General features: G+C 41.3%; 1 long non-coding RNA gene across 1 annotated transcript; it reads left to right on the forward strand.

The window, feature by feature from the left end:
- The first annotated feature begins 8229 nt into the window (after positions 1-8229).
- On the forward strand, positions 8230-16670 carry LOC120406994. Its single transcript, XR_005599721.1, has 4 exons — positions 8230-8296; positions 9482-9578; positions 14496-14591; positions 15326-16670. It is a non-coding gene; the product is annotated as an uncharacterized LOC120406994 (long non-coding RNA).
- The last annotated feature ends 7124 nt before the right edge of the window (positions 16671-23794 follow it).

The following is a 23794-nucleotide window of genomic DNA, read 5'->3' on the forward strand; positions in this document are numbered from 1 at the left end:
AGAAAAGCCTGAAAGTAATACAACCAGTTAATAAACACGCTAGGCCTGGCAGATGCCTAGGGCGACAGCAATATCAGACCTATGGATTATACTTGCTATTCTAATGTATACAAAGTTCACTCCAAAATAGCCCTCTTTCTCATTCCTAGAGCACACTTACTTTATTAGAAATTGAAGAATGTAAAATCCTCCCCTCATTTCTGTCATATCACTCCCCCGTCCTGCTATCACTGCAAGCAGCCTCTTGACCATACACTAGCTCACGGCAGCTTAGCAACTCTCTTTTACGAGATTCACCTTTCAAACATGTCATAGAGATGGGAATAAAAAGATTTCCTGCAAATTAATAACAATGGAGATATATCACTGGTAATGCTGTGGGAAACCTTAAAATAGTCCTCAGGGCAAAATAATTGCCTTCACTTCAGTCAAGAGAAAACAATGGTCAGAAAAAGTTTAAATCCCGCCACACCATACCTGCACACTTAGAAATAAAACTCAAAGAGACTCAGCCAGAAGAAGTTGTTAAAATCTCTGCAACACAAGAAGACAGAATTAACTAACACATTAAATGTAAAATTAAACTAGTGATAAAGGGAGAATTAAAGTACTGTTATGGGCATGAGTTTAGATTAAATAGACTGCTAGCTTTCCAACTGAGTAAACAGCAATCTGCTAAAGCAACAATACCCCAAATTTCTGAACCAACACAGAATAAAATAATTAACAAACCAGAAAAATTAACTATAGCCTTTAATAATCATTATAGGGATATTTAAAAGCAAGGTGAAAGAATGTGAGGTTTCAGGCAATCAAATTACAGAATTTTCTGATAAGATCCAAACAAACCTCACTGGAAATCACTTGGAAACTCTCATAGTATCACTGGAAACAAAGGAACTAGATGATACTATTAAATACCTTACAGGGGTTCTCAGGAGAAATTTTTTGGTGGCCTCAGAGTGCAGCCACCAACTCTTGCTGGTGGCTGCTCTCACGCTCTTTTCCTAATTAGCTTTAGAAAAAAACAAATAAATATGCACATATCCATGTCCAAATCATTATAATTTATTTATTGCTAGCTAATAAGTCTGCTGTGAAAAGTCATATTAACACACATACAGGTATCACTTTTCACAGCAGACTTACTTAGCCCTGCCAAGCCGGGGGACAAATTAATCCCTGGATTGGGGAATCGAGAGAGGCAGTGGGGGGCCCCGCAGCCAGAGCCTAAAGCCCTGCGTCCAGAGCCTGGGGCCTGCCACTGCGCCGCTGCAGCCCAGAAATCGAGCCTGAAGCCCCTCAGCCTGAGCCTGCCACCCAGGGCTGAAGCCCAAAGCCTGAGCCCCACTGCCCCTGGGAAGGTTGGAACTCACTGGCTGCCTGGTCCTCCCACATTGTGCCACAGGTGTCTCCAGAGGGGGGCAGGACCCAACCCTGCTGGTGGCCCCTGTAATTAACACCAAGGCAGTGCATCCAGGAGTAACAGGGACCGGGGAAGGCTGCTACTTTGCCCCCTTCCATCCCAGTCAAAGCCCAGGAGGCTGTGGCCTCAACAAAAGCCCCTGGTTCCAAAACTCTGGAACCTGATAGGCATGGGATAGATTTCTACAAAATCTTCCTGTAAACATACTTCAACCCCTGCAGGGGTCTCACACACAAATTCTAACTTCAGGACTATGAAGTGAAAGCTGATGAGCAACACTTATCTCAGTATTGCCAAAGGAAATTAAGGACAAAACCCTGTGTGCCTCATAAAGGCCCATCTCTATATAAGATGCAGATTTACTAACTCAGTGTGGGTAAGGGCTAGTATATCAAGTCAGCTAGGGTAGACTACCAAGAAAAAAAAGTCTTCTGGGGATTGATTATAATGGACCCTAGGGTTAACCATGATTGCGAGACAATGCTAAACATGACACTTCCTCTGTACACTGAGTGCACAGCTGTGTTTAACACTGATAGTTATTGTGTGTTCTAACATAGAATCATAAGATATCAGGGTTGGAAGGGACCTCAGGAGGTCATCTAGTCCAACCCCCTGCTCAAAGCAGGTCCAATTCCCAACTAAACATGATGAACTTCTCTATTGTAGAATAGCCCAAAGACACTGCTGTATCTTGTCCTGTAGCTAGAAAGCAGCTTGCTTCTCTGACTCTGGGTTTCTCTCCTTCTTGCTTTCAACACCCTGTCTAGCCTGCCCTCACAGGTCTTACTTGGAAAAAAACCATGGTCCAAGATTTGGCAGACTTCTCATTACTAAGAAAACATGCATTACTTTAGTGGGGGATCTAGGCATTTATTTTTACTTTGTTTAGCTGCTCTCCATCACAGAGGGAAGGTCTCACACAAACTTGACAATAATCAAGTCCCAGTGAAGCCATTTTTCTGATAGCCCATGCTCTGGTTAGCCGAGATAGTCAGGCCGACCCTGGCTGTGCTGAGTGTTTAACACTGTTAGTTAACACAATGCAATTTTACAATTCAGATCATCCCTTATATGGGGTTTCTGCAAGGGCAATTGCTTATGTTCAGTTTTTCTGCTTTTTACCATTGCTGCTGCTGATAAACAGGGCTCATGTACTTATTGTAGATAGATAAATTACTCTTGGAAGAAATATTCTTCCATCTGGAAATGGACCAAACCTCTAAAATTTGCTCCTATTCAGCAAAAAGAATAACAATATGTGCACTTTTCAAATTAGGTTGATTTTTAGGGCTCAGCGTGATCTATTAACAAGCAAAGTTAGACAAAAATTAGCTGAATACTTTTAAAGATATGAAAATTTAAATCAGCACATTGAAACAAATTTCTAGAGAACTATGCTTAGATTAGGATTGCAACCTGAGGAGTCTGAAGCAGTGACCAAACTGAGCCATTACCTGTTGGCCATATGAGGGTCAAGCCAGCTACCACTCCAAGAAGACTCCATTGTATTTGTGGGAGTTGTGTCCTGATCTGGAAGCCCACTGTTAGTGTCACTGGGAGAAGTGGCCAGACATTGCCCCATGAAGACCTCAACAAATGGAGACGTCAGGGTCCTGAAGATCCCTGATGTTGAATGGTTGGGTTGAAGAGGGGTCAGAGATAAAGGTGAGGGAGGTGCCGGGGGTGGGGAGGCAGACATCTCTTCTTGTCTTCAAAAGATGTTACTCATTTGGATGATGGGTGAATTTCAGATAAAAATCTAAACCTCATATTCTAAATTCTTGTGTCTGGATGTGAACATATTCATTTTGGCCTGTCTCTGGTATGCTTAGTCCTTTTCAATGCTTGTGTACTATATTGGTTACCTAGGAAAATATTGTAGCAATAAAATGGTATTTTTGTTTTATATTAAAAAAAATCCTCTTCAGAAAACCTCAGGGATGTTATCTCTAGCATGTATAATATAGCAGTATCCAGAGAAAGTTGTTCCATGAAAGTTGAAAAAAAAATCATTCCTACCTTTAAATCTATTTGGTAGCAACATTTTTAAAAGAGGCTCCTGGAAACCTATGCTTGCCTCTCACCAGTTTTTTCTACCAAACTGAAGTAAAAGTTGTGGCCATTTCTCATCTTTGATGGAATTCATCCTTTCTCTAGATGCTGATGTATCATACCTGATAAAGATAACATCCCTGTGGTTTTCAAAGAGGAATTATTTTGCCTTTGGGGTGAACCTGATTACACAAAGTGTCAGATCTTTTTAATAAATGTCCTGCAGAAGTATATTCCCAGGTCCTTTACAAGATCTTATTATGCAGACCCCATTTCATTAAATTATACAAGTAAAAATTTGTGCAATACTATAGCCAGGTTTCAGGATTACGGGATAAACACTTTAATCAGATACATTACAATATGTTCGTTTGCCCAGTTCTGCTTCCTCTCTTGATTAGCCTTTTAAGAGTTTTATTTAAATGGGGAAAAAAGTAATGAATTCCACAATGCCCCACTCTTTCTGTCCCCTTGTATGTGCGGTTTATCACAGATTATGGTAAACATTTTTATAGGCCCCTTTCAAAAAATATCAACAGCACTTTCGTGTGGGTGGAGTCAAATTTGGTTGGATGTGTACTGAGGTGACCATAAAAAGAACAGGAGTACTTGTGGCACCTTATAGGCTACCATGACTTTCAGAGCTGTCAGAGGGGTTTTCAGAGGTGGACATATACACGTGAGTCACAATATAAGCCAAGGTTTGGCAGTTTAAACCAAGGCTGCCCGGCGGGAGGTGGGGGGGCAAGTGGAGCAATTTGCCCCAGACCCTGGGCCCCACAGGGGCCCCCACGAGAATATAGTATTCTATATTATTGCAACTTTTTTTATGGAAGGGGCCCCAAAAATTGCTTTGCCCCAGACCCCCTGAATCCTCTGGGTGGCCCTGGTTTAAATGGTTTATTTCTGAGATGAAAGAAACAACATTAAACATTAAGTATTTAAGATTAACTTTGAAAGGTTTGCTAGGAAACAAATCAAGTAATAATGCACTGATTTAATTGGAGTGAAAAAATGGTAATTAGGGTGATTGTGTTGGTATAAATTAATTAATATCAGCAATGTTTAAACATACAGTAGCAGCAGTTATGTGCTGGAGTTATTTCCAACTTCTGTGGTATACATATGTTTATGTCTGTAATGAGAACTTGCAGGTATTCATTACTTCGTGAACCTTATTACCAAAGTCAGATGGGCCCCAGATGTCTTGAATTTTCTTGAGTACTTTTTAATTGACTTTTTAGAAAAATGTAACCATGTCTCAATTTTCCTCTAACAGCTTTGTAAACAATGCAGTGAGAAAAAATGAGTTTAACTGTTTTATAGGGGCTAAACAGTCAGCTTCAGGAGTAGCAGTAATTAAAAGAAGCAATAGAGGAAGAGAAGAGAACATATAGAGTCTGCCAGGGTAATACAGACAGCAGCTTCTCAATAAGCCCCTGGACAAGTTAGAAGCAGATAGCAATGAGTGTAAAAGTGAAAACAATCTTGACAAGGCAGATAAAGAAAAGCAAGCTTCTGTTTCAAAAAGAGTCTTCATCAAGAGGATGTCAGCTGCAACAGGAACAGAATTTATCAACTTAAAGAACTGGACTTGAAGACTGAGATTGAGAAAGGCATTTTCTGTTTGTTCAATTATACTCACCATTGACCTTGTCCAGGATTTATGTTGTATGGTTGAAAACATTGAAGAATATATTTACCTTCATAGCATGCTGCTTATTCTAAAAAAAAATATGCCATCAAGAGAGTCTGTTGGTCACTTGTTGGATAGGACTAAAAGGGTAGGTGGAACAATATTTCAGCACTCATAAATGGCTTGTAGAAACTAGCATAACAGCCACTATAACAAAAACTGTCTCTGTAGAGACATGAAGTAAATAATTCCAACTACTTTGGGTTCAGAATTAATTTTGATTTTTTTTAATATTTATACAGGTGGTACCAAATTCTGAAGTCCTGACTCAAGACCCCAAGTGTTTACCTTCCATTCCAGATCCACATATGGAGAAGATGAGTCAGGCGCATCCATAGCACCACCAACCTCCAGACTCCTGGAAATTTCTCTTCAGGTCTGACAATTTGCATTTTGGGAGAAGTCACAATAAACATGTTCTGCTCCAGAATCATGTAGTGAATCTGCTGAAAATGTAATATTTCCTGAGTCTGTATTTACTCTTTAGTATTTACTTTACAGCAATGAGTCTTCATTTAAGGGAAATACCCAGGCACACAGACACCACTTGGGAATCCAGAAAAAGATTAAATATATATGAATAATGAGAACATCCACAGGTCATGGGGAAAATAGAATGGAGGTAAACCTTCATGCTTCAGGGCATAAGCTGAAGCTCAGGGGTTAGGAAGAATCTTTGCCTATTGGCTGATGATTCTATAATTGTTCACTCTGGATTTGTTTGTACTTTCCTCTGAAGTAGCTGGGACTGGCCACTTTCACAGACAAGATGCCAAAGTAGATTGTCCGCTGGTCTGATCCAGTATGACATTCCTATGTTCCTGAGCTCTGAAATCATAGCTCCAATGAATCTGCAATACTAGGGAGCTTCAAAAAACAGCTAGGAAGCATTACACCACACACAAATCTCTCCCGCCCTCCAAGGGATCTTCATAGATCTTATAGGGTTTGGGTCTGGACTCGCTATTGCTACATGGGAAGCATATTCCTCCTTCTAAAGATGCAATTTAGAAGAAACTCTTCCAGTGAATTACTGTATAATTTTCTTCCTACCAGGCCTAGAATTTCCAGGGTGAGGGCTAATCAGACATTTGTTCCTAACTCAGGGAAATTCCCATTGACTTTAATTACAATTTTGTCTCCTTCACAATGAACAGTTCTAGGAACTATTCCATGTACTGTACATTCTGTTATCTCATATGTCTCCACATGGATATCCATATTACTTTCTACCTCTCAGACAATTAAGCCCCCTCTGTCATTGCAGAGGATTTTAAGAATTAGCAGAAAAAAAATAAGCCATTTCAAGTATGGCAACAGGGATTTCTGTTTTACATAGCTGTACTAGGGGACTATCATAAGGCTATAAAAAGTATAGCCAACCCCAGATGTTTAAAAAAACATGCCTCTTACCTACAAAATCTTAGGATTTAAAACAATGAACTTAATAAAATAATAATGAATAAAAACCAACATCACACTGTTTTTCAACTGCCTTTTGATTATTTGCTCCCACCCATTTGTAGGAGTATGTCACCCACCCTCAATTTGTGTGATCAGTTTGGGATCAAATGTCAATCTCACACACACACACACACAGTTTTTCTCTCTCCTCTTGTTCACTGATCAAAGTGAACTGTATTTGCCCTTTACTATCCAGTGGGGATCTGCTATTCTAGCCCTTTCTTTGTGTCTCCTTACTCAGGATAAGCAACTATCCCACTCACATCCTCTTTGTATTCTCCCTCATAGTCTCCTGTCCCCACCTGCCCACCATATATACTTAATCCTTATATTTTCTTCCCTTCCTCCCACAGGCTGCTATCCATCCAATCCTCTCCTGCTCCTCATAGTCCTCTGACTCTTCCTAGTTTTCTGTCTTTTTGTCCCCCACCCCGCACAGTCTTATTATGGAGACCTCCATGTACCCAACTTTGCCCTCATAAGGTGACTAGGGCCACTAGCTTCCTTGAGGGTAGACTGGCTTGAGCTGTGGCACATGGTTTAATGAAGCCAAACCACATGTCTACTCCCCCAGTTGCAGGAGCAGGAGGAGCAGCAATAGCAGTGGGAGTGGCAGAGACAGGAGTGGCTTGTGAGGACAGAAGATTAGGGGGTTGAGTGCAAGCTGTAGGATCCAGTAGCAATCCCCCTGAAAGATCCCTTGACCCTGAAACCCCCCCCCACCCGCTCCAGTTGGATCCAGGTCATCTTCCAGACAACACCCACCTACCTACCCCAACACTCTCAGACATTCCAGCACATACCCAACACTCCCACTGCAGCAGCCTCCTGATGGGACCAAGCCACTGCAGATATCTTTCATCACTATCAAGTGAAGCATCCCCCACAAACTCACCTTCAATTCTAGACACCCATCACATCCTTTGTACCAGTTCCCCAGGACTCCACCCCACTCAGCCAGCCTTATAGCTTCCATGCTTTTTGCCGCTCCACATCCTATCTCCATTGTTGCTTGCAGAACATGACGTTTGTGGTCATATGCAAATTAGCTCATTCAGTAGTTTGCATAAATGCCACACCTGGAACTATGTGGAACTTGGCAGTGACGCTGGAGTTCCCTCTGTTCATTGGTGCCTATTCAGCCTCTAATGTTGTGCACTTTACATTGTGCAGCCAAGAAAGAAGCCCTGCCGAATAACAGTTCCAAAATCAGCAGCAATGGGCTGAGCACTGCCATCTGCTGCTACTAGACAGAACACCAACAAACATTTCTCTCCAAGATTTCTGCTATTAGAGAGTAGGGTACCTGTGACCCTCCATAAAGGTTATCCATGGAAATGGAAAGGTGCACTGCCCCATTGGAAGGCTCCTGCAAGTAGCTGGTGTGACAGAGTCCGGCCAGATGGCTACAGAAGAGTGCAGAAAAGAAAGTATATTAGCCTCAGAATAAGCAGGTCCCTCATCCCGTGGTAACTAAGCAGGGGTTACTCCAGGTTAATTAGGATACCTGGAGCCAATTAAGAACCTGCCAGAACAAGTTAAAAGCCTTCCCCCCAGCCAGTCAGGCTGGGTGATTGGTGTTGTGAGAGTGGAATTGAGCTGTTGGAGAGCTGAGTGGTGTGGATGCTGACAAGGACCAGGGAAGAACCCCACAGGTATAGAGATTGGGAAGAAACCCTACCCTGAACAGGAGCTAGGAGTCCTTCCAGGTCCAAAGACCTGAAGTAAAAGACCCTGCAAGAGGGGAGAGACTGAGCTGTGTGTTTGCTGTGGTACTGCCATGTCCGGAAGGGCTACCAGAGACTGGGATTCTCCATCCCCTGGCAGGAGGGTTGGGAGGAACCCCACCGAAGCAAAGTGGGGACAACAAGCCAAGAGGTGTGGGGAAGTAATCCAGGGAAACTAGGAGCTTTTCCTGGGACCTGGCTGCTACTGGTAGGGTCCCTGGGTTGGGGCCTGAAGTAGAGGGTGGGACTGCCCCCCCGCCTTTCCTCTCACTGGATGTCCACTGAGAAGGCTAGAAGCCCCAGTGAAGCAGCGAGGGCCTAGCAGGCCCAGAAACGGAAAGGCTACTTGGAGACAGAATTGTCCCAAGAACTATAAATGGATGGGGGGCGGAATTCTGAGAGACAAGATGCTACCCTGACCCACCACTAGAAGGAAGCATGGGACCCATCGAGGTGGAGAAGAAGCCCCGTTACACTGAATAGAAGTTTGTTCCCAAAGACCTCCTCTTAATACTCTCATTTAACAGCTTGATTAATTTGTCTTTAATACTTTTAAAGTCTTGATTTAAATAACAAGTGAGAGTTACATAAATTCTTATATGATAGCTGTGGACTAATTTTATCATTCTTTCCTTCTGCAGTTCCATTTTAATTTCCTCTGAGTTCCTATTTCCCAATGTATCCATTGTTTGGTATGTTGTTAGGTATTAGAGGAAAGAGAAAGGGGTAGTTCAGACAGAAAAGGAGTGTGTTATGAGCTGGGTGAAACCTTGTTATTAGTTGAGTTAAAACCTCATTAAAATTGGTGTGTGAATGCACCCTTCACTTCAGATAGTTGTAAGAATACACAAAAATTGAGAACAGACAGAACAGAGAGAGATGTAGAGGCAAAAGGTGAAACAGGAGCCAATGAGCACAATGTAGCCCTGAAAAAAGCTAGAGAGAGAGCTTTTGAGTTGATTGGCTACAGAGGCTTGGGGCTTTAAGTTAAGAAACTGCTCCTTTTGTTCTGGGTTCCTCCTGCATGAGAAGAAGCAGGGCTTTGTACATTCCTTGTAAATAAACAAGATTGCATGAAAGAAAAAACAAAAATCCATCAATTTCTACTTCCAGCTGGAATATCATCAGCGTCCTGAACTTTGAATAGCCACTTGGGATGAAAAGAAGCAACAAAGAGATCCACATATTTTAAAAAAATACAAGTCTAAAGGTATACCAAAGAATATTTTATTGAGGGTAACAGTAATAGAGGTTTCACAGTTTTCCTTTTACCTATGCTTACTAGAGTTTATAAATGAAAGATGTCCCTCATATTTCATTTATTAACCATTCTCTCCCTTGACTACCGTGGGATTACTTTTGTGAGTAAGGGTTTCAGGATCCAGCTCTTAATTGTCATCTTCTTGATATGCCCATTGAATATTCAAATACTAAAATAAATTGGGGGAGGGGAACTGCTTGATAAGGTTACTATTGTTAAAACGGGATTTCTTCTGCCTGCTTTGTGTTTCTGCATTTGCAGAAAAACAAGTACATATGGAAACAATAGCAGAATGCAAAGCAGTACAAGTCCACTCTGAAATGCAGAATATTGGTAATTATGGTTAATACTTAATATTAGTTCCTTTCATGCTTCAGGGGTAAATCCTAACCTCAAATCCTTCTGCAACTGATGCAAACTCTGAACACAACACCACCACTGCTGTTCTGTGTGAGAGAGAAAGGGAGGAATCTATGCAGCATGTCTGCATTCCCTCTAAGCCACAGTGCTCTGCTCTGTGGGAGCTCCATCTGCCTCAGCATGCAGGAGGTACAGATGCTGGTCCATAAACATATGTACCCACCACCTGAACCACTGCAGCAGAGATGGGGACACAGCAGTGTCAAAAGGTATAGGGGCTGTGAATGTATTGTAGTGGCTGTGGAGCAGCTGAAGTGCTGCATCACAGCCTGGTGACAAGAAGGAGAAAATGAGTGAGAGAATCCCATTCCCTACCTCAGATCCTAAGCATCACCCCAGTTCACAATCCTTGTGTACTGGGGAGAGGATTTTACATTTAGAGTATTGTTCTCTGATCCCTGTCCCTTGTGAATAGACACATATTCCTAAAACTGTAAGAGAAAATACTGGTATAGCAAATAGTCTTCAGCATCATGATTAGTCAATTATTTAAAATCAAAATGACATAGAAGGCACTTGGGTTCTTACAGGTAATCAACACATTTTTCATGTAAAAGCATTTATCTGCCAGTTTATAATAAGGGCAAACACAATTGGACAACCTACATACGAATCAAAGAATTATACCATTGACAGTATTCTACACTAAAAATTCTATAAGGCAAATTGGTTTCACTTTAGTGTTTAATCAAATCCCTTCAATAGCATTATTGCTTCAGTTCAGGAGCTCACATAGCACTTTTCAGCTGAAGAGTTCAATGTATTTTACAAAGGAATGCAAATATCATTATTGCTTTATTACAGATTGCCAAAAATTAAACCAAAGAAATAGGAATAAACCCCAAGTTTCCTGATTTTAGTCCAGTGCCCTACCCACCAGATTACACTGCCTCTCTAAACACACACATAGCATCCCAACCATCTTGAATTTTTGCAAGGAGTAGTCAAGAATTAAGTAATATATTATTTGCTGACTGCAACATAAGCATGCCTATTCTGAAACAGTTTAAAATAAAGACACTAACTTCCATTAACTTTTAAAAATCTGAAAAAGAACATTTAAAAAATTATCATAACCTTCCATTATTCCTAACAGAAATTATTACATTATTAATTTTATCTTCCTTAAATTATTTATTCTTTCCAAATTCTGGCATATTGTTGTTTGAAACAGAATAGTGACTTTTTGGTCAAGGCTTCATAATCTTTACTCATCAAGTAGAATTTTTGAGACTGTGTAACTCTGAGAAGCAGTTAAGAGTTTTGCTTATATTTACCACAAGAAAATTCCCTTCACAGGTTTTCCTTTATCATTCTGTGGAATCATCATGATGTGGATAGATATGTTTGTACAACATATAAAAAAATGGGATTATGTAGGATTAGTGTTATTGTGATTGTTTCTTTTTCTCCTTCTCTGATGAAGGATAATGCAGCCTGTAAGAGTTTGAAGAGATTGGTGAATACCATGCATTCCTAGATTGTTCAGAGCCAGGACTCGCAGGCTATGTCTACACTTGAAGCTGGAGGTGTGATTCCTAGCTTGGATAAATCTAGTCACATGAACTCTCATCAAGGTAATGCACTAATAATAGCTTAGCCACGGTGTGGGCAGCAGTGAGCAGCATCATGCGTGAGCAGCATCATGGGCGAGCCGCTCCACATATGTTTGCATGGGTTTCAGACAGGTTTCTACTCAGGATTGCTAGCCTGGGCTATGGTGGCTATGCTACTATTTTTAGCACACTAGATTGATGAAAGCTAGTGCAAGTGTGGCTAGGAGAGCTAGGAAGCACACACCTAGCTCCAAGTGTAGACGTAGCCTCAGAGTATTGTTGAAGAAATACAAACTTTAAGTATTTTTCATTTTTTATCTAGTAGTTCAGACATAAAGGGCACAGATTTTCAGCAAGACTCTAGGATATCAATCACTTTGATTTACTACTGTGTTCTTTTTCTAGATGATCATGATGCTAGTTTATTGATTAAAGTTTTGATGACCTTTTGCTGGCTGTAGCTGCCCAGGCAGCTTTGAGGTTAAAGTAATATTCCCTCTTCATAGCATTTAAGGCAGTTTAAATAGTCTTATCTGTCAACAGTTTGCTTCATGGCCTCAAGTTTCTTTATAGTCAATCATACTAGTGTTTTAATATACCTGTATATGTCATGTAGTGGAATATGTCTGTAAGGGGCTGCAGTTAGGGAAAAGCCATATGCAATTTTGAATGCACTATATGCTTCTGAAAGAATTTGGATTGCCCTAGGTTTTGGTGGTATGGCAAGTATGCTAAAGGGGCACTGCCAAGTAAAACTGTGGTCTGATTCATTCCCACTAGCAGAGGCAGCTGTTACTGTACCCCTGAAAGGATTCACCTCCCAAAGGAGCGTAGGTAGCCTTTGCTACCCCCTCTAAAGAGTTTATTCAGGAAAAGACAGCTTTAAATTGTAGTCTGCTTCATAGGAGCCCTGCTGTTAGAGGCTTCTCATGAGATGACCTATATCAGAGAATGCCCCTGGCCCAAACTCCTCAGCACCACATACATGGGGCCCCTACTGGAAAAGGGTTGGATTATACCACAGAATTTCCCACATGAACAGACTTTACACCTCTGGGAAAACAGAAGTCCGTGCAACCCAGGCTGAATGAAGCCCTTTGTAGCTTACATGAAGTTTTATATGTAATAAGAACCTAATTTATTTTTCACCATTTATGACATTTGTTTATTTCTTGTAATTCATCCACCTTAGACAAACAGGCACCCACACAATATATTGCTGCTGTGTTTGTGTCTGCACAGCTAAAAACAATAGGGGGGGAGGGATTTGCTTAGTGGTTTGAGCATTGACCTGCTAAACCCAGCATTGTGAGTTCAATCCTTGAGGGGGCCACCTATGGATCTGGAGCAAAATCATTACATGAAGGCAAGAGGCTGGACTCAATGACCTTTCAGGGTCCCTTCCAGTTCTATGAGATAGGTGTATATCTCTATATATGAATAAAATAATAACATTTCTGTTTATATCCAGTTTAGAAAGGTCTTTTCTCAGATGCTAAATTTTGTGCCTATCTTCTCCAAATGCCCTTTTAATTTATATTTTGCACTTTGATTGTCAAATATTTGCATATACTATTAAATTTCATGAATAATGTCCAATAAGGCCCAGTCTTTACTACATTGCTACTAATTCTGAAGTCAAGCAGCCCGTTCTAAATCCTTAGAAATGCCTAGGATACCTCTTCACAAATCTGCATGTCTCTTCAAACTGCTGGATAAACATTTCATTTTTTTAAAAAGTCTAGTTTTATCCAGTACATTCTGCTGTTTGCTACAGAAATGGCTTTGCTACATTTAGGAATACATTGCTCACAGTTGTGACTCATAGACTTGCTGCAATGCTGATGTTTCAAAGATAATCACACACGGTAGTTTCACAGTGGGGAAAAATAAGTGAGGTAATCAGATAGCCTAATCCACCTTGATAATTCAGGTTTTTGTAAAGATAAAAATTGATCTGTTTTTGTAAGTTGCCCCACATTACCCTGCTGAGTGATATGTAACCCTCACTGTCCATATGCTGTATTGCTTTTGCCAGTTTGAATCAGTCACTAGCATGTTGTCTGTGGAAGAACAAATTCAGCATGTTAGTCATAGGTATAAACTGAAGGGGAGAGAGAGCCTGAAAAAAGTAGGGAAGCATGAAGGAGGAACAAAGCAAAAGATAGGAATAAGGGAGAAGAAAGAACCCATTCCCACATAGGAAAACAGTTATAGTGGCTCATCCAAACATGTTTCCTCCTAACACAGGGCCAAACATAATCCTTAGCTGTATTCATGTGACTCTTTTGGACTTCAATAGGACCTGCTCTACACTTATCTGAATGGACAATCTAGTGCTAAAAGAGTTCCCAGAAGACAATTCTACTTTTTATGGAAGACAGACAGCATCCAGAATATGAGTGTTCTTCAGTAAGTGGGTGAAGAGCTCATAATATAGTAACCTAAAACTTTACTGGTGCTCACTTAGACAAAACAGCTTATAGGGTGTGAGCCTGCTGTTCTTAAGGCAAAACTTTCTTAGTGTGCAAGACAGAAGTAACTGACTCATTGAATAGTAATTTATCTGGAGGGAGATGAATTATACAAGGAAGATGATAAACCATACACAACCTTACAAAGGTATTTTTTCTATATGGGTTTTCCTGGATGGGATAGCCGATGATGAATGATTTCATACAGGTCATACCATTGAATTTTCTAGGCATTAAAATCAAAGTTAGGATTAATTCTTAAAAATGAATGTCTAATTCCTTACTTCCAACTTCCAGTTTTGACTGTAATAGTGTAGAAGTAGCAGTGTGCTCTCCCTTAGATTAATTGTAATTTTTGTTTCTGCCTCCTTCCCTCCCCGCCCTTTGGTTTACTATTTTGTATCTTCACATAAAAGGTTGGATGACCCACTTTCTCTGCAGGTGATGCTAATGCTTCTCAGTATATGACACGGAGAAGAAGGTGACCTGAAATGGTGCAAGTCATTGGAAAGGTATTCAATTTTCTTCTATTATGAAAACAATATTTTCCTTTAAGCATGTTTACTGAGCTACAGTAACATAATGTAAAATAACATAGACTTAAGCAAGTTGACCTCATTCATCATCCCTAGGTCAGCTGGAGACATTGGAAGCATTCTGAGAACTAGCTAAAGAAAAACTATTTTTCATTAAATAAACTTCTTAATCTCTTAGGGATCAGCTGTCCAAGCTGCAGTATGGTGCTGAAAGAAGTAGAGAGCTAAAGCAGTAGCTCTCAGCACTCAGCATTGCTCAGCACCTGTGCTGAAAGGCTGGAGTAGAGTTTAGATAAATGTTCACAGTGATCAGCAATATGAGCAAATCTCTACCTTTGCTATGAACTGGTTATTGGTGAGGAGACGGAAAAGTAGGCATTGCAGCATCTGATTTCGATGGGCTATGGATCAGGCCCATAATGTATAACATGCCAAAGCTGCTAAACTGCAATGTGGTGAATGCAAAATATTTCAATAGCAGACATTTTAGAAGTTTAATTACTACTTCTACTGACCAGGATTAGTGGCTTATTCAAGTGTGCTAAAGAATACTGCTTAGTAGTAGACAAGTCAGCCACTGACACAGAAATGTGCCTGCAGGTTCTGAGTAAACAGTGTCTCTGCTCAATGCCTCAGAACATATGTTGGGCAGAAGGGTTGAAATCCATTCTTGTGCAGAGAACCAGTTTAAGTTTCTCTTTTACTTTCAGGTGGGACTTAATCCTTGCATAGACATTATGTCTTTTCCACGGAGTGGTGAAATTCATCCTGCAGCAGCTCACCTCAGCACCATGTTTAGTACTCCAAAAGTGGTTCATGAGTGCTTTCTCCCAACTCTCATCCACACCCCTCTGGCTCTGAATGCTGAATTATAATTGTATTATTTTATTACTTCAAGGGAAACTGTTTCAATAACAAAATACAGAGAAGTTCAAACATCAAATTATTGTCAAGGAAGAATGGACCTCAAATCATCTTGGAGGTGAAAATATAAAATAGAAACATTGAGCTTTTAAAATAATTACATGTAATGTAAATATTACTGGCATAGTATCACATTATAAGATCATCTGACAGTACACTGATTCAAAATGAGACAGTAATGAAACAGACATGTCTATATCAAGTCCATTTATACTGTTTTCAGGAGCAAATTTCTTAGTCTTGGGGAAACAAAAATGATTTACCATCACCCTGGTCACAAAACACAGTTTTCCTGGTCTTTATTCAACTGAAATTTTGTGGGAAAGTGTGTAGAAGCAAGAAAGGCTAAGAACAAAATTGAGCATGGAGAAGTAGTAGTTCTTGATACATGAGGAGTTTTTAAAACATCTGAAAAGATATTATATGTAGTAAGAAAGAGATTTATAATACTTGATTCATGAACCTCTCCTGATCATGAGATGATGCAAACATTATAATCACAGATTATGTTGATTATTATTATTTATTTATTACCATATATTACAGTAGCATCCAAAAGCCCCAGTCAAGACTGGGGTCTCATTGTACTAGGTACTTCATCAATATATAAGAAAGACACCTGAAAGTTGTGGGAAATCTAATATATGGATGTTGGAAGTTTTTCTACATGGTTTTCAAAGATTCCTACTCTTTCATGTAAAAGGAAATTATCTTTGGTCAAAGAAGCACCTCTATTATAATTATATTTTATATCACTCTTTGTTTGGTTGGATTTTAACATTTTAACTTGAATTCACTTTATTTGAACTGAGGTTAATGCCAATAATAATCCATTAGCTGTCCATCAAATCAAAACATCTGAAGTAATAAAGGAAGTCATTTTTCTCAAGTACAGTGTCTATTTTGACTACCCAGTCAGGACTTGAGCATCAGTTTCTAAATTTATATTCTTGCAAAGTTCAAGTAGTGTTGTGTTTTTTCCATCCCGCAAGTACACTTTAAAAATTTGTAATGTAGTATATGTAATTCTTTACAACTGATTTATTGTGCAAACAATAAAAAACAATTACAGTTAATCCCTTTCTTTCCTATGATTTCAATTTTAAAAATCTCCCTCTTTAATACTCAATGTTTGCCCCTTTTACTAATGAACACTTTCACCTATAAAATATTAACTAAATTCTTCTTTATATCAGCATGTTTATTCTACATTTACATCAGCGTACCTCAAAATTTTAACAATGTAAAGTATTTCATAAGCATTTATGGCTAAAATTGAAAAACTCGAACCACTTGTTGCACATACGAAACCCAGAGTTGCACATTTGAATGGGAATTCATATATGTAAATACGTGCCTGTTTTGCTGCAGAATTTACTATCATCAGTAGTAGCATTGACTATTTGTATCATGTGAGTGTCTAGAGGCCCAAATCAAGAACAAGGCCCCATTGCTATTGGCATTGTTCAAGTAAATATGAAGACAGCGCCTGCTTGGAGGAGTTGTTAAGAGAATCTAAGGCCTCACTCACTGAAAAGCCTTATGGGCATAATAAATGTACACATGATTAGTTGCCAGGGATGACAAAAGTCACCTGTCTCACATGACAGTCATGCATTTGATAGCCCTGTCAAATATTCCTTCATCTCACCTCATGCATCCAGCTGAGAAGGGGGAAGACAGCAGCAGTTTTCCTGCAATTTAGACTTTCTGTCACATGACCACTATAATGTCTACTGAGCAGGCAGCCTAGCAGCCTCTCTGGCTGTTCTGCTGGGGAGCAACAGATGGAAACTTCAGTGAGAAGAGATCAGTGGCTGTAGCAATAGGGGCTACCTGGCAGGTGGGTACAGAAGGTAAGGAGGCTCAGTACTGGCCCATGGATAACCTGGTTCCCCAGCCATCTGAGCAAATCTCGCATACCCTCCATAGTCTGTGAGAATGCAGACTTCCGAACTCTTCAACACCCAGCAACCTTTTTCACCCAGACACTCTAAGCTCCCCTTCCCACCATCCAATCTCAGTCTATTTCAGCCAAATCTCAGTCATTCTCCAGTACCCACTGACTGGATCCAAGCACTTTGAGATAGACACCCTCCCTCCCACTTACTCCAGTGACTCCAGCCCACCGTCCCAGCCAGATACCCTAGCACCCAGCAACCTTTGTATCTTTGACACCCTCGCTCCCCTAGATACCCTTCAGCACCCACACACTAACCAACTCAAGGACCATCAAACACCTTTCCCTGTAAGACCCCCACTCCCACCCTAGCTATACCTGCCAAGTTTTGTGCAAGTCTCTTTGTTACCTCCCCACGCACACATCCTCCATCTTGTAGTATGGTGTGTTGACCATAAACTGAGGTTATATAAAAATTATTTGCAAATATGCAAATTTGCTCATTCAGGTGCATAAAATGTCAGACATGCACAAAACTTGGCTTCTGTGAATCCCACTGAGTTTAACAGGACTACTGGCATGTGCAAAGTCAAGTATGTTGAGCAAGTGTTTGCAGAATCAGTGCCCATGATGACACATACCCTCTCCCCTTCCTCTCACATTGTGTGTAACAGTAAGAAATGGTCACTGCCCCAAAGAATTTGCAATCTAATTTAGGTCTGGCCTTTAATTTCTGGTCAGTTTATTGAAGGATATTTTTAAAATATTCTGTTTTCTTGTTTCCCATGTTTCCTTATAGCTTATATCTGTTTGTGCTTAAAATTCAACTAATTGCATTTTGAAATGATCCTTCTGTCACATTTTTCATCAATATTTTTCGTCCTGAGGACTTCATAAGTGTGCATATCACAATATGTCCATCCAGCTGCCTCATAGCAGCATAGAATTTCCATTTGTTTCTCCTTTTTTATTGGAGGCACTTTGAAATATGCCCCTTATTATAAATGACATACTGTTCCATTGTTGTTATTTAAACATAGCTTTTCATTAATATATTCTTCAGGATTAAAATGTGTCATTAACCATGAACCATAGAAATGAGAATGAAAAGAAGAAAAGTTTGAGTCCTATTCATAAATGTAATACTTACTTGCTTAGGTTTCTATGATCGTGGTATTTTTTTAAACATGTAAGGCAGAATCTTTGTAGCAGCAATAAAGAAAAAAAACATAATTTTAACCTGGATATTTATGCTGTCCTTTGGACAACATCATAATGTATTTCCATTTACATGAAACATTAAAGATGCCCAGGTATTTAGTTTTACTTCTTTGGAAGAAATACTACTTCATTCACTCATGGACATTGAAACAGATTGACTTCAAATATATTTTGTGCAAGGAATAGCAAAAAGAAATGTTATGTGACAACTATTGATATGCCAACATATTTGCAAGAAAATAATGTATGTCCAGCATCAAACCTACTCTTGCAGTGCCAACTTCAATGCTCAACCCTAGAGAAATGTCATCCATCTCCTGTGACATCTGAAGTACAATGAGCAAAGTTCAATACACTTCAGATTTGAAAGGGACTATGAAAAAGTGAGGGGACAAATGGAAGTAGGCTAAATATTGCTATGTGTCACTGAACCAACCAGCGCATGTACAACATGAGATATATTACATCAGACCTGGAACAAAGAGACTTTGCAGTCCCACCCTGAAATATATCATTCAACAATATGAAGAGATCATAAAAATGAGCACCAGTAAATTGAAGTCAGCAGAACCTCAGCTTGTGACCACTGGACATTTTAAAGAACAGAACCCCACAGAAGCTAGTGGCAGCAAGAAGTTAATGTCTACAACATCTCCTTATATTACATTAACAAAATCCACTGTGTCAAGAACTCAACTGGATCCAGGCATGGTCACCTGACAACCCAATGAGCTTGACTGGGCCCAATAAGCTGTCACTAAGTGACTGTACTCCCAGGTTGGAAAAAAGAGACAGCAAATCATAATTTGAGCCTTGTAGTAACAGTAACAGTGCAATGTGTTCCATGCCCACATCTGCGCCAGACCAGCTGCCTATACTGGGCCTTACTCCGACCCACACCTGTTCCTGGTCCATCCCTGGTCTTGACCTTCCTCTGATCACCCTGGCTCTGACCTCTGGCTTATCTCCTGAGCATGAGTCCAATTATGTTTTGATTTCTACTCCAGTTTCACCATCTGGCTCTGCACTGACCACTAGGCCTGACTCCTGGTTTGATCACTAGGTTGCACCACCTATGCCCCAGTGACACACTCCAGGCCGCCAAAAGAGCAAGAGTTTATTCTGAACATACCTATCTACAAATACCTCCTCTTACTGATGCTCACTGCCATCTATTAATATTTCTCTGAAATTCCCACCTGTAGCCAGCAAGTTATTTAGCCAGTTTAGTATCTGCACGGTTGTACAGTAACACTCCACCTATCCTTATCCCTTATGGAAAGTAACACATTTTCATCATTTATTTATATTACAGTAGCAGCCAAAGGCCTCAATCAGTATTGGGAGCCTCCAGTGCTCAGTACTGCATAAACTGATAGACCATGATCCCTTTCCCCAAACAGCTTAAAATGCCCTATATAGTCATGTTAAGGCTGATTCCTCACTCTGGCCTTTGAGTGCAGAAGATGGGGCCCGCAAGGATTCTAAAAATTAATAGTAGCCACTCCAGGCTTGAATTAAACTTCCAAGGTTACAGCTTTTCTCTGACATTGGATTGGTAGATTCTGCTACCACCCAAGTGCAAAATCCCTTTGAGAATCCAGGAAGGTGCACTTGGGAATTCCTTCCTGTGGGGTACCCTCAAGCCCTTTCACACACACACACACCCTCCGGGGAAGAGCTGAGAAGAAAAACAAAGGAAATCAGCTGTTGCCATCAGCTAATTAAACAACATGTGCACAAACCTCTTAGGACACCAAAAATCCAATCTTGCTCTTAAAAAAGGTAAATTTTATTAAAAACAAAAAGAAAGAAAATACATCTGAAACTTAGGCTTTTGCTAGATTTTGAAAAAAAAAACACTTACAAAAATTAAATATCAAGAATAACCAGCTGACAGGTTACAAGCAAAACAAAAAAGCATTCGGCGTTAGCACAGAGGAGTCCACAAGCCAATTAGATATAAACCTAATCATGTTTTTTTTAAGCATTCCTGATCTACTTACATATCTGGGTTGTTAAATAAGTAGTTCTAGATATGATCTGATGATTTTCATGTCTGGGCTTCAGCTTCTCACAGCATAACTGCTGCCCTGTTCCCCCTTCCCGGAGAACAACCAGAGACAGAAGGGAAGTTTTTTGCCCCATTTTTAAAAGTTCTAGCCTTCCCATTGGCTCTTTTGGTCAGGTGTCCACTCCCTTTCCTTTACCTGGGGCACTTTTTTTTAACCCTTTACAGGTAAAGAAAGCAGCGAACAGCCACCAAGAGGGACTTTATAGCTAACTGGCTGGCTGGGTGTCCATAAAAGGGAGCTATCCCCCCCTTCATTTATCACAAGTCATTGTGGGCCAGACTGTGAACTTTTACACAAACTGAAGAGCATTCACTCACACAAATAATCCGATTGAACTAACTGCGAAACCTCCATCTAGACCTATGTCCTGATATGCTAGGCTGTGATTGTGTACTATGATCAGCAGAAAGCCACCTTTTCCCCAGGGAAAGCTGTACCATTAATTCAAAGTGTTCCTTTTCTAAAAGGGAGTGCATAAAGAATTACATGTTGGAGGGGAAAGAGAGTGAGGAGGGAGGCAGCAATGAGAGTGGTAAAAGAAAATTGCTAGGAAACTGTGGAAAGCAGCCATTAGGAGGGCAAGAGGAAAAGATAATAGAAAGAAATATTGAGAGTGATGGAGCAGAAATGACAGAAGAAAAATGGAAAACATAAACTGAAGATAACAAGAAAGGAAGTGATTAGAAAGTGTATAAATGAAAAAAAAAGAGATGGGAAGCCAGTGGCTGGGGGGAAAGTGGAGGGTATTGGGAAGAAAACACACCAGAGGAAAGCAAGAAAGCAAGAATGGGATAGAAAGGTTAGAGGGGCTTACATTTCATCTCCCCAATAGCAAAAAAGAGTGTCAGCAGGAAAAAAAATACAATAAGAACCTGATTATGCAGCCACTGCATTTGAACAATTGGAATTGTCTTAATTGATGTCAATGAGACTTGCTGCTATTCAGGGGCTGCATAACTAGGCACACAGAATAGGCACATAATTTTCCCATAACTGGCCATGTGAATGCACAATACCTAGGGCTGCCAACTGTCTAATCACACAAACCCAAACACCCTTGCCCCACCCCTACTCCAAAGCCCTGGCCCCCCACTCACTCCATTCCCCTCTTCCTTCATCGCTCGCACTCCCCTAGCCTCACTCATTTTCACCAGGTTGGGGGCAGGGTGTTGGAGTGTGGGAGGGGGTGCGGACTCTGGGCTGAGGGGGTGAGGTCGAGGGGTTCAGAGTATAGTAGGGGGCTCTGGGATGAGACTGGGGCAGGGGTTTGAGGTGCAGGAGGAAGTGTGGGGTTCTGGCTCTGGGAGGGAGTTTAGGTGCGGGAGTGGGCTCAGGGCTGGGGCAGGGGTTGCGTTGTGGGATGGGGTGAGGGGTGCAGGCTCCAGCCAGGCAGAGCTTACCTTGTGTGGCTACCGGAAGAGACTGGCATGTCTGGCTCTTCGGCTCGGGGTGGCCAGGTGGCGCTGCGCACTCCCCCTGACTGCAGGCACTGCCTCCGCAGCTCCCATTGGCCATGGTTCCTGGCCAATGGAAGCTGTGGATTCAGCGCTCAGGGCAGGAGCAATGTGCAGAGACACACCCTCCCCCTCCCCTGCCTGTCCCTGTGCCTAGGCACCAGACAGATATGCCAGTCAGTTCCGGGAGCCATGCAGAGCCAGGGCAGATAGGAAGCCAGCCTTAGCCCTGCTGTACCGCCAACCAAACTTTTAGTGGTCTATTAAAATCTTCTGGCTTGCTTTCAACAGCCACCGGGAGATCAAGGATGATTCCATGAGACTCCCGGCCAACCCAGGAGAGTTGGCAACCCTAACAATACCTGGTTCACACACACACCTTAGATGTTTTACAACTTCAGTAAGCTACGGATGTGCAAATACACACCTGCAAACTGCATATATTTAACCAAATGTGTTATCTAGGATATCTGATATATAGCTGTACTGTTCTTGGGCCCTGATTATTATTTCTAAGAGCCTCAGTCAGACAGAAAGAGTGAGCTGGAGTAAAAAGGAAGGAACATTGCACTAGTGCCCACCTGTGACAGAGCACCCTCTGCTCCCACCCTCTTTGCTTTATCTAGACAGCTCAGAGACCTTGTCACATGTAGATTCAACAATGTTATTTATCTACAGTGTTTTACTTCACCACCTTCTGCTTTCTAGTGTAGTTACCAGTGAAATGTGCTCAAATTTTACTACCAGCCCCCATTCCCACAAAACAGATCCATAGATGATCAGTCAGCCTATATACTCCCTGCATTTTATTCAGTCTCCTTGTTAATGGGCTAATTAGCTCCCCTGTCCCAAACTGATCTGGTAATCGGGAATTAGGCCCCATCTACACTGGCAGGTTTGTGCACAGTAAAGCAGCTTTAAGTGCTGTAACTCTCGAGGTGTACACACTGCCAAGCCACTTCATGTGCAGAAACTGTGCAGACGCAGCACTTTAAAAAAAACACCCTGGTGAGAGGCGTACAGCTTTCTGCACCGTGGATACAGCGCTGCGGTGCCAGTGTAGACACCATGGTGATTACAGTGCTGCAATTGGCCTCCAGGAGATGTCCCACAATGCCTGTTCTTACCTTTCTGGCCATCGGTCTGAACTCTACTGCCCTGTCCTCACGTGTCCAACTATCAGCCCTACCCCGTACATTCCTTTGCAAATTTGAAAGTCCCCTTCCTGTTTGCTTGGTGATGCATGCAGTGGTCTCAGCTCATCTTTCCAGGTGGCCATGCCTGCTCCACGCACCAGGAGATCCCCTGCTTGGAGCAATGCAGAGCTGCTGGATCTCATTGGCATTTGGGAAGAGGAGGCTGTGCAGTCACAGCTGTACTCCAGATGTCAGATTTATGATACCTATGGACAGATTTCTAGATGTATGACAGGAAGGGGCCATGACCGGGACACACTGCAGTGCAGGGTCGAAGTGAAGGAGCTGCAGAATGCCTACCACAAGGTGCAAGAGGCAAACCACTGTTTCCAGTGCTGTGTCCACAAGTAGCCGGTTTTACAAAGAGCTGGACGCAATACTTGGTGGTGACCCCCTCCCCCTCCACTGC

Source organism: Mauremys reevesii, linkage group 5 (assembly GCF_016161935.1).
Source record: "Mauremys reevesii isolate NIE-2019 linkage group 5, ASM1616193v1, whole genome shotgun sequence".
In the NCBI taxonomy this organism is placed as follows: Eukaryota; Metazoa; Chordata; order Testudines; family Geoemydidae; genus Mauremys; species Mauremys reevesii.